Source organism: Acinonyx jubatus, chromosome B3, assembly GCF_027475565.1.
Source record: "Acinonyx jubatus isolate Ajub_Pintada_27869175 chromosome B3, VMU_Ajub_asm_v1.0, whole genome shotgun sequence".
Classification (NCBI taxonomy): domain Eukaryota; kingdom Metazoa; phylum Chordata; class Mammalia; order Carnivora; family Felidae; genus Acinonyx; species Acinonyx jubatus.
In genome coordinates, this window is record NC_069386.1 from 30838034 (window position 1) to 30849698 (window position 11665).

Below are 11665 nucleotides of genomic sequence, written 5' to 3' on the forward strand. Positions count from 1 at the left end.
GTGGGAGAAAGAAAAGGAAAAGGAGTCAGTGAAGAGGTGAAACCATGGCTCTCAGGAAGCTTGCAATCCAGTTGGGGCACAGGACTCTATCCCTACACTGTCTTCCTCCTTCTCTAACTGATCACACGTTGATGAAGTACATTCTGTAGACCGGGCACGGGGGGTATAAAGCAAATAAAACATGGTCTCTGCCTTCAAAGTCCTCCCAAACTGGTTGGAAGAACAAACTGACAAACACATCATGTAATTCATTGTGATTTGGGCTCTATCAGACAGATTACCCAGGAAGGTAAGGCTCAGAGCTGGGGCTCGTTGGGTGTGGAGAGGGGCTGCTGCACATCTTGGGGCTATCTACGCAGATCCCTCTTCAAAGAACGAGAGGCAATCTCACTTGGGTCTCATGGCATTAGATTCCCAAGTCCAACAGGGAAGACTCTAGTCACAGTGTGGGGGGAGAAGGAAGGTTCTCAGCTCAGAAGCTGTGGTCTGCTCCTCACTTAGTCATGCCCAGTTTAGGTCCTGCTGCCTTATTGGAACCCAAGGCTGGTCACAGTTGGAAAACGAGGCCTTTGGTCATTGGGCCCCACAAGCAGGCTGTGGCCCAGATTTCAATACTGAAAGTCCCTGTCCATTTGGGATGTCAGAGTAGTTAGTGGTGCCCAGTATGGACACAGGCTGGACCCACATAACCAGGAGCTGTTCTGACTGACGGACTGAGGGATAACACATCTTAGGATGTGACTTCCAGCCTAGCTTTTGTCCTCAAGCAACCAGCAGTTGCTATACAGTAGATAGAGCCAATGTACCAAAAGCTTCAGGCTACTGCAAGGGACAAGCTGAAATCAGCTGGAGCGAGCCTGCTTATGTAGGGAAATGAGGCATTTGGTGTCCAATCTTACTTGTATTGACTCTTTTTTTAATTTTTATTTTTAACATTTTTATTTATTTTTGAGAGACAGCATGAGCGGGGGTGGGGGCCAGAGAGAGAGGGAGACACAGAATCCGAAGCAGGCTCCAGGCTCCGAGCTGTCAGCACAGAGTCTGATGTAGCCTTGAACCCCCGAACCTCACAGTTAGATGTTGGACACTTAACCAGGACTGAGCCACCCTGGTGCCCCTTATTGACTTATTTTTTACTTAAAAAATAACTCATATTGTATGCTATAACATAGATGAGCCTTGAAAACATCACATTAAGTAAAAGAAGCCAGACACAAAAGACCACATGTTGTATGATTCCATTTATATGAAATGTCTAGAACATGTAAATCTATAGGGACAGAAAGTAGGTTACTGGTTGCTGGGGAGAGGGCTTGGGGGAAATGGAAGGTACAGGCATTTCTTTTAGGGGTGATGGAAATATTCTGGAAATAGATAGTGGTAAGAGTTGTATAATGTTGTGAATATACTAAAAACCACTGAATTGTGCAGTTTAAAATGATTAAAACAGTAAAAAAGAAAAAGTTTTCTGACTTTTGTTCTAAAAGAAAAGTGAGAGACATGGGGATAGCATATGAAAAACAATTTATGTAACTGTTCTCAGTAATCATATTGCTAATGGTAATATTAGTATTTCTTTTTGAGACTATAGTTTAATGGGGGGGGTAAAATAAATGAGTAATTAATAATGAAGATATCTAAATTCATCATCCTCATGCATTCTCACTCGTCATGCATTATTCATGTACCCTCAAGACTTAGTATTTTTGGCATGAAAAAAAGAAGGTAGAGATATAATATAGAAAATGTTAAGTATACATATACGTATATATGTACATATACAAGTGACTCTTGAACAATGTGGGGGTTCTGGGTACTGACTCCCATGCAGTAAAAAATCTGTGTATAACTTTGACTTCCTCAAAATTTAACTACTGATAGTCTACTGTTGACCAGAAGCCTTATCCATAACATAAACTGTCAACGTATGTTATATGTATTATATAGTGTATTTGTACAATGAAGTAAGCTACAGAATAGAAAATGTTATCAAGAAAATCATAAGGAGGAGAAATACAGTACTCTACTGTATTTGTAAAAAACAAAACAAAACTATGTATAAGTGGACCCACACAGTTAAAACTCCTGTTGTTCAAGGGTCAACTGTGTGTGTGTGTGTGTGTGTGTGTGTGTGTATGTGTGTGTGTGTGTGTGTGTGTGTGTGTATTTCTACGTGTTAGAATCAATGACCAACTCATAGCAATGAGCATCCCCGATGCTTAGATTACCATTCAGGTAATCTCCACTTCTTGGAGAAATGCTGGTTACAGATTTGAGGCAGGAAACAAAAAATGAGCCCGGAACAGCTGCTCATACCAGACAGCAAAAGCCATAAAGACTACCAAGAGTGGATCATTCTATTCAGGAGCCAACTGAAAAGGCTCCAGCAAGCCAAAGATAGGGCAATTTGAGTGTCAACAACAATAATGGCCATTGATTAAAATCTATCAGATGTGTTTGAATCCACGAGTTCATAAGCATCTATGTATCTATTTTTTAATTAGCTGGCTACCTTCAGAGGAACCAATTCAGTATTTTAACAAGAGAGAAACAAAGGCAAAATATTAAGTATTTATCCTACCTTTCCTATATGACCTATACCTACAGACAACCAAATAGTAGATAAGAAGCATCTCTTAAGTATTCCAATTGATAAATGAAAAAGAAATAATAGATGTCACTACTTTACAGCCACCAACAAATTAATGGACCTGGGCATTGCACCGAACAACTGCTAGCATCCTAAAAATGAAAGAAAACCAGAATATGTGCTTCCTGATGAAAGAACCCAACACTGCTAACCGTATTGCCAGAGGGATTGAACAAAAGTCTAATAACTTAGCTTTATCCAGCTTCCAGCTTGCAATTAATATAGAAGATGAAGAAACATGCTAGACAGAAACATAAGTGTGCAATCAGTAAATTTCAGACCTTGGGATGCTACAGGTCTGAAGGCCTGGGGTATTCAACAGAAAATTTGTAAGGGAAAGAAAGAATTGGAGGGAAAACTTGTAAATTAAAAGAGACTTCAAAGATGTATAGGGGTGTCTAGGTGGCTCAGTTGGTTAAAGGTTAAGTGTCCTACTCTGGATCTCAGCTCAGGTCTTGATCTCAGGGTCCTGAGTTCAAGCCCCATGTTGGCCTCCATGCTGTCTACTTAAAAAAATATAAGTGTATAGAATTTTAAGAAATTAACAGGGATGCTTGAGTGGCTCAGTCAGTTAAGTATCTGACTCTTGATTTTGGCTCAGGTCATGATCTCACAGTTTGGGAGTTCGAGCCCTGTGTTTGGCCCTGAGCTGGCAGTGTGGAGCCTGCTTGGAATTCTCTCTCTCTCTCTCTCTCTCTCTCTGCCCCTCACCTCTCTCTCAAAATAAATGAATAAACTTAAAAAAATACAATAGGATCTGTTAGTTCCATTTATGGGTATTTGTTTGAAGAAAACAAAACCCCTAACTCAAAATATACATTCCCATGTTTGTTGTAGCATTACTTAATAAGGGCCAAGATATGGAAGCAACCTAAGTGTCCACTGACAGATAAATGGATAAAGAAGCATAGTTTCACCTATAAGCAGAATCTAAAAAACAAAACAAGCAAACAAACAAAACAAAATCCAGACTCATCTGTTCTCTCCAGAGAGAACAGAGTAGTGGTTGCCAGACAGGAAAGGGGTGAGGGGTATGACGTGGTGAAGGAGAATATAATCAATAACATTGCATTGACTTTGTATGGTGGCAGAAGGTAACTAAACATTGTGGTGACCAGTTTGTAATGTATACAAATGTTGAATTACTGTCTTTTACACATGAAACTAATACAATATTGCATGTCAGTTATACTCCAATTAAAAGAAAATAAATAATCATACATTGCTGTGGAAATGCAAAATGATGTTGCCACTTTGGGAAATAGTTCCTAAAAAGGTTAAACACAGAGTCACCATATAATCTAGCAATTCTATTTTTAGGTGTATACCCAAGAGAATTAAAACATATATCTACACAAAAACTTGCATATGGATGTTCATAACAGTGTTATTAATAATAGCTAAAAAAAACCCTGGAAATAATTCAAATATTCATCACCTGGGGAGTGGATAAATAAAATGTGGTATATCCACGCAATGGAATATTATTCTGCCATAAAAAGGATTGTATCAGAAGCATTTATACATGCTGTAGCATGGATGAGCCTTGAAAACATTAAGTCAAAGAAGCCAGACCACATATCACATACATGCCACATATTATATGATTTAATTTATATGAAATGTCCAGAATAGGAAAATCCATGGAGACAGAAGGCAGATCAGTGGTTGCCAGGAGCTTAGGGGTGGGAGGAATGGGGTGTGACTGCCAATGGGTACAGGATTCTTTTCTCATGGTTTGTAAGATCGAGTCCCACATCAGGCTCTGCACTGACAGAGTGGAGCCTGCTTGGGATTCTCTCTCTCTTTCTCTCTGCCCCTCCCCTGCTCATGCTCTGTCTCTCAAAATAAATAAATAAACAGTAAAAATTTTTTAAGAAAAGGAAAAGAAAATAATTATCAATAGGGATTTAGTAATGCCATCTTCTTAATTGGTTTCTGACTATTGTTTTTAATGTTTATTTATTTATTTTGAGAGAGCGAGGGATGGGGGGGAGAGAGAGGGAATCCCAAGTAGGCTCCTCGCCCACCGCAGAGGCTGACTTGGGGCTGGGTCTCATGACCTCAAGGAGATCACGACCTGAAATCATGGCCTGAGCTGACATCAAGAGTTGGACACTTAACCAGCTGAGCCACCCTGGCACCCTTCTGGCTATTTTGTAGTTCCCTTGTGTTTTTCTTCCTCTGTTTCTGCCTTCCTTTGCGAATCAATGATTTTCCATAGTGGTATGCGTTGATTTCCTTCTCTTCATTTTCTGTGAATCTTACTGTAGGTTTTCGATTTGTGGTTACCATGAGGCTTACATAAAACATCTTGTAACAGTCTATTTTATGTGGATAACAATTTACTATTTTTTTAGCGCTTTTTCTAAATTTATTTTTTGAGAGAGACAATGAGGGAGAGAGAGACAGAATAATTGGGGGAGGAGCAGAGAGAGATGGGGACAGAGGATACAAAGCGGGCTCTTGCACTGACAGACTGACAGCAGCAAGTCCGACATGGGGATCAAACTCACGAACCACGAAATCATCACCTGAGCTGCCCAGGTGCCCCTACATGGATAACAATTTAACTTCAACCACATACAAAATCTCTATTCTTTCTTTGACTCCCTGCTTTTGTTTTTTTATGTCACCATTTACATCTCTTTATATCGTGTATCCATTAACAAATTATTGTAGCTATAGCTATTTTAATCACTTTGTCCTTTAACCTTTTTCTTTCTTTAATTCCAGTAGAATTAAATGTAATTAGTGTTATATTAGTTTCAGCTGTACAATGTAGTGATTCAACCATTCTATACGTTACTCGTTACTCGGCAGTCATCACGGTAAGTGTATGCCCTTTTAACCTTTATACTAGAATTAAGTGGTTGACACATCACCATATTACAGTATTAGTGTTCTGAATTTGACTATGTGCTTACCTTTAACCAGTATGATGTCTATTTTCATATGCTTTCATGTTACTAACTAGCATTTTTTGTTTCAGCTTAAAGACCTCCCTTTAGCATGTCTCGCAAGGCAGGTCTAGTGGGGGTGAATTCCCTCAGCTTTTGTTTGTCAGGGAAAAATCTTTACTTTGTACAGGTTTAACTTAAAGTAGCAAAGCTGGGGCGCCGGTGGGGGAGGAGGGGACTCAGTCAGTTAAGCGTCTGACTCTTGATTTCAGCTCAGGTCCTGATCTTATGGTTCATGAGTTGGAGCCCCACATCGGGCTCTGCACTGACAGTGTGGAGCCTGCTTGGGATTCTCTCTCTCCCTCTCTCTCTGTCCCTCTCCCACTCATGCTGCCCCTCTCTTTCAAAATAAAAAAAGTTAAAAAAATAGCAAAGCTAATGTGATATACATTACTTAATAATATGTTTATAAAATCAATCATATTTTAAGATTAAAAATGGAAACTTTAATATTGTCTTCCAACATTGTAGGGTATGACTAAATCTTTATTTTTTTAAAATTTTTTTTTCAACGTTTATTTATTTTTGGGACAGAGAGAGACAGAGCATGAACGGGGGAGGGGCAGAGAGAGAGGGAGACACAGAATCGGAAACAGGCTCCAGGCTCTGAGCCATCAGCCCAGAGCCTGACGCGGGGCTCGAACTCACGGACTGCGAGATCGTGACCTGGCTGAAGTCGGACGCTCAACCGACTGCGCCCCTAGGTTATTTTAAATAAAACAACAAGGAGGGCGCTTGGGTGGCTCAGTATGTTAAGCATCTGACTTCTGCTTAGGTCATGATCTCCTCGCTCGTGAGTTAGAGCCCTGCCTCCGGCTCCGTGCTGACAGCTCAGAGCCTGGAGCTTGTTTCAGGTTCTGTGTTTCCCTCTCTCTGTCCCTCCCCTGCTCACACTCTGTCTTTCTCTCTCTCAAAAATAAATAAATATTAAAAAAAAAAAACAGTTGGGTGCTCAACTGACTGAGCCACCCAGGCACCCTTCAGCTTTACCCTTCTAGACTTCCATAACACATACTGTCAAGTCAAAAACTGCAGATTAGTGCTGTGCTGTTCTTGACCTAAGAGTTAATTCTCTACTGGTTGATGCCTTTATTAGAGATTATTAGTGTGGCCCACAGGGCAATAAGGCAAAGTAAGTCTTGTTAAAACTCCCTTCCATATGTTGGGAGAGGCAAGTGGGTGCTGCCCACTGAGCCATCTACAATGGCTCGCAGAAATTTGACTCTGCTGGTCAGGTAAGGTCTACCCAGTTCAGATAACTCTCTCCAACCAGCAGCAGTATCTGGTGGAGTTCTATAACTTGGGAACTTGGGAAGTCTTTGAGAGGATTCGGTGAGTAGTAAATTCTGTCGCTGAATGATTATTATTTTCAGTTGCCACTACTGTTATTGTGTCTACTTCTTACCTTCATAGTTAAATTTCCTGAAATTGTCCACACTCACTGCTTCCACTTGCTCATCTCCCATTCTCTCCTGATCCACTGACATTTGACTTTTGGCCCCTTCACTCTCTCATAAAGCCCCTGTCAAAATGACCAGGGACCTCCTAGTTACTAAATCTAATGGACATTTTCAGTCTTCCTCTGATTCAAGCTCGTTGCAGTACTTAGCACTGTTAACTATTCTCTTAAAGTTCTCTCTTTTCAAAAAAAAAATGATCACTTTTCTGGGTCTCTTTGGCATTACCCACTGCTGAGTTTTCTTTTGTATTCCTAGTTGCAGCTTCTCAATTTCCTCTGAATCATTCTCTCTTTATGTGTATCTCTTAAATATTGGTGTTCGTCAGAGTTCTGTCCTTGGCCCTTGACTATTCCCTTGCTGTATGCCATCCCTGGACCACATCATCCATTATTGGGTCTTTAAGTACCACCTGGTTATTGATGACTTCCAAATCTTTTCTATCTCTCCCGAGCCCCAGATCCACATTTCCAATTTCCTACCAGATGCCTCACAGCAGGCCCACTCCTAACACACATGGAGATCCCTGAGCTGTTTCTCTTTTCTTCCTATCCCTATTCTACCCCACGCTATGAGGGGTTTCTCAGATCCACATGGGGGAACATTCCAGCCTGAATTTCTAAGCTCCATCCACACCCCTCCCAAGCAGCCACATTTTTGTCTACTCCTTGGGCCTAGGGGTATTGCACAATGGCAGTGAGGTCCACCATCAGGATGACCTGGGCAAGATGCTTATCTATGGGCTGAAAGTGGACTCAGGCCATTTGGAAAGGAATTTGGGAATCTTAGGAATGTGAAATACAGCAGGGCTGAAAGAGGGGTGTGTGAGCTCTGGGTAGTCATGCCCTCTTAGCCCCAGAGAGGAAGGTTTGGCTTAAGGAGTTCCAGAGTGTGGACCATCTAAAGCGTGGAGTCTAGCGCAAGGCTCCCAATTTCCCAAGTCTCAGGATTTTCACTGCTCCCACACACCTTAAACTCAACATATGCAGACCTGAATTTATCCTCTATCTTTTCCCCCTTTTCTCTTATCGCCTACCCACAACCTCTTCATCCTCTTCGAGTCCATATCTGAGCAAATAGCACTGCCAAACAATCTTTTGCCTTACCATAAAGCTGGCGGTTGATCTATCTCCTGAGCATCTTTATAATTTGTCTGTGGTCACCTCATCAGCCCCACTTGCTGGTGCTTTACCATGGCTTTTCAACATTTCTTATCTGAGTGTACCCAGTTTTCATTCAAGTCCATGTTCCATAATACAAGCCTGACTAGGATACTCTCTTGCTTCAAATTCTTCATTTGTTTCCCATTGCCCTTAGGATAAATCCAAACTCCTTATGGCATAGAAGGCTCCTCGGAATCTGGCTCTGCTTACGTTTCCAGATCAATCTGTCATCACTTCCTCCCTTTACATATACGTTCCATTCAAGTTGAGCGACTTGTATTTCCCTGGATGGGCTGTGATTCACTCACATTTCCTTGGCTTTCTATACAATTCTCCCTTTACTGGAATGAACTTCCTATATCACCTAATAATTCCCTTTTCATTCTGTATATCTCAGCCTAGATATTATATCTAGAAAACCCCATGCTTACTGTTAGCACCCCCTCCCCTACTTCCTTGTTTTGGGGAATTATACAGTATATAGCCTTTTGAGTCTGAATTTAAATTAACATAATGCATTTGAGATTCATTCATTTTGTTCATATATTAATTTTTATTGTTTGCATGGGTCTACCATAGCTTGTTTATTCATTTCCCAGTTGAGGGACATTTAGGTTATTTCCAATTTTTGTGTACCAGTGTTTATGTGAATACAGGCTTTAATTTCATTTGAGTAAATAGGAGCGCCAGGTGTGTGGTTAAGTATGGTTCCAATTAAGTTATTCAAAATTATCATTAGTGGGGCTCCTGGGTGACTCCGTTGGTTAAGAATTCGACTCTTGACTTCAGCTCAGGTCATGATCTCACAGTTTGTGGATTCAAGCCCTGCATTGGGCTCTGTGCTGATAGTGCAGAACCTGCTTGGGATTCTCTCTCTCCCTCTCTGCCCTCCCATGCTTGCGCTCTCTTTCTCTCTCAAAGTTAAGTAAAACTTGAAAAAATAAAATTATCATTAGTAACACACAGATTTTAATATATTCGATGAATTTCCATTGTTCTCATCGATGCTCAGTTGTCCTACTTTTGACCAGTTGGAGCTTCTTAAGTTAGCTTCCAAGTTCTTTTAGCAAAAACCTAGTAGTCTGACACCTTCCGTGCTTTCTTGTACCACAAGATGTTCTGGGTATACGGTATTTCTTGTCCGAACTAGTGTTCAATTTAACACATGGAGAGTTAATCTGTATAGCTGGTGGTTGTAGCAAAAACAGGGTGTTTGGAACAGTGTTACAGCAGGACTTCCCCTCTCCCCTAATTATGTAAAATTATAATCTTTAATTTGAATTTATTGTATAATTAATGAACACCCCCACTTCTAGATCCTATTGAGAGAACATACCTCTTGTGTAAAACTGGATATGCATTAGTGTACGAACCATCAGAGCAGAAGGAGAAAGATGAAAAAGGAAAGAACTAAGTTTGGCTTTGGAGGAGTAAACCTTGTCAATTTCTGTGTGATTTGGCTTCGGATGGTGGTCGGAGGCTTGGGGAGGGAATGGTGGTCCTAGGAGGCTTTGCTATCTAACATTAAGCAAAGAACTTAATGTGCCTCTAAAAGTATGATATTTTAGCCACCAGCATCAGAACTCCCTGAGGAGTTTGTTAAAATACAGACTCCTGGGGGCACCTGGGTGGCTCAGTGGGTTGAGCATCCCACTCTAGATCTTGGCTCAGGTCTTGATCTCACTGTTTGAGATGGAGCCCCGTTTCTGGCTCTGTGCTGACAGCTTGGAGCCTGCTTGGGATTCTCTCCCCCTCTTTCTCTGCCCCTCCCTGGCTCAATTGCACACACTCTCAAAATAAATAAACTTTAAAAAAATCTTTTAAAATACAGACTACTGGATCCTACCCCAGAGTCAGTGAATTAGACTGAGAGTAAGACTTAGGAATGTGTATTTTAAACAAACTTTGCCCAATGCCACTGGTTTGTGGTTTCTGAAAGAACTCAATGAAAGCAACTTCTCTGTGCTCAGGTCAGGAAGGGAAACAATCCCTTTCTCAGAGAGAATCTTTGTGGTTCTCAGACAACCAGCCCTAGAGAAAGAAGAATGAAGACATAGTTTAGAGAAAACAAAGTTCCCCTTTACAATTCTGAATGTATCTGCCACTCCAGTTAGGCCAAATGAGAAACTCAATGTGTAAAAGCATTAAAAGATGGGTGACTGATCCCTCCATGAGGTTAAAGTTCAAAAACAATACACTGTTTTTGCTAAGCAGAGCAATTCAGCAGAGGAATTAAGGCAGTTGATCTCATTTCCAAAGTTTAATGGCTGACCAACTAGGGCTTCAGATCTTACTAAAAGCTTCCCAGTTTGAGCTCTAGGCAGTCTATGCAGGGGGTCTTGGGACAATTCTTTCATTCAACAGACACTTATTTTAGCACCTACTCTTGGCAAGCACTGTGCAAGATGATGGGGCAGCAGAGAACAACCACATGACTGAAGGCTGATGTGGGGCCTCCAGATTGGGTGGAGGCTGGTAGTGCAGGAGGTGAAAGAATTCACCCAAGGCAGAACAAAGGAGATAGACATTTATTGAATACACTGCAAGAGAGCAGCGGGCAGGACAGCAAAGGAGAGACTGTCCGTCAGAAGGCAGTGGAGGAGGGCTGTACTTAAGGGGGAGGGAGTGAGGAAGTATGGCAACATATAGAATTTTCCCTTTTTGGTACCTGTGCCTGGTTGCAAGTAGCCCATTAGTCAGCTAGGGTCTATGGCTGTTTTGAGGTTGGTTGCCTAATGTGCCTGTTTGCATTCAGCTGGGTGGTCACCTTGTACCTTACTCAAGTTTCCATTGCTCAAGCCTGTTGCCTAAAAGTGGCCTCTAGGACTGACTTCACCTGTGAATTTAAAAGATGGTTCTAAGTGGACTATAGAACACTTAACCAAAAGAAGGCACAAGAGAATTAACCACCTTTTTTTTTTTAGGAATACCAATCATGTTCAGGTGCAATTTTACAGCAATTTTGTTAAGTTATTATCTCCAGTTTATCTCAAGTTACACAGCTGTCATAAAAAAACACAAAAGGTAGGGGCATCTGGTTGGCTCAGTCAGAGGAGCATCCAACTCTTGATCTTGGGGTCATGAGTTCAAGCCCTACCTTGGGTGTAGAGATTACTTAGATAAATAAAACGTTAAAAAATTATATATGTAAAAAACAAAAGGTAGAGCTAGAACAAAACTCAACCCTGAGTTTCATACAGCAATGGCTCCCAAATCTGGGATGTGCAAAGAATTGATTGTAAAGAACGTTTAAAATAATATATATACACATGTCAGAGCTCCTCCAGACCTATGAAAACTGAATCTCTTGCGATGGGGGGAGGGGAAGGCACTCCCTGGAGAGAGAAAATTTTATTAAATTCCTCAACTGATTTTGTAGAGCCGTGTTTGGAACCACTGTCCTACTCTTTGCTACCTGCCCAAGCAGTGGTTCTC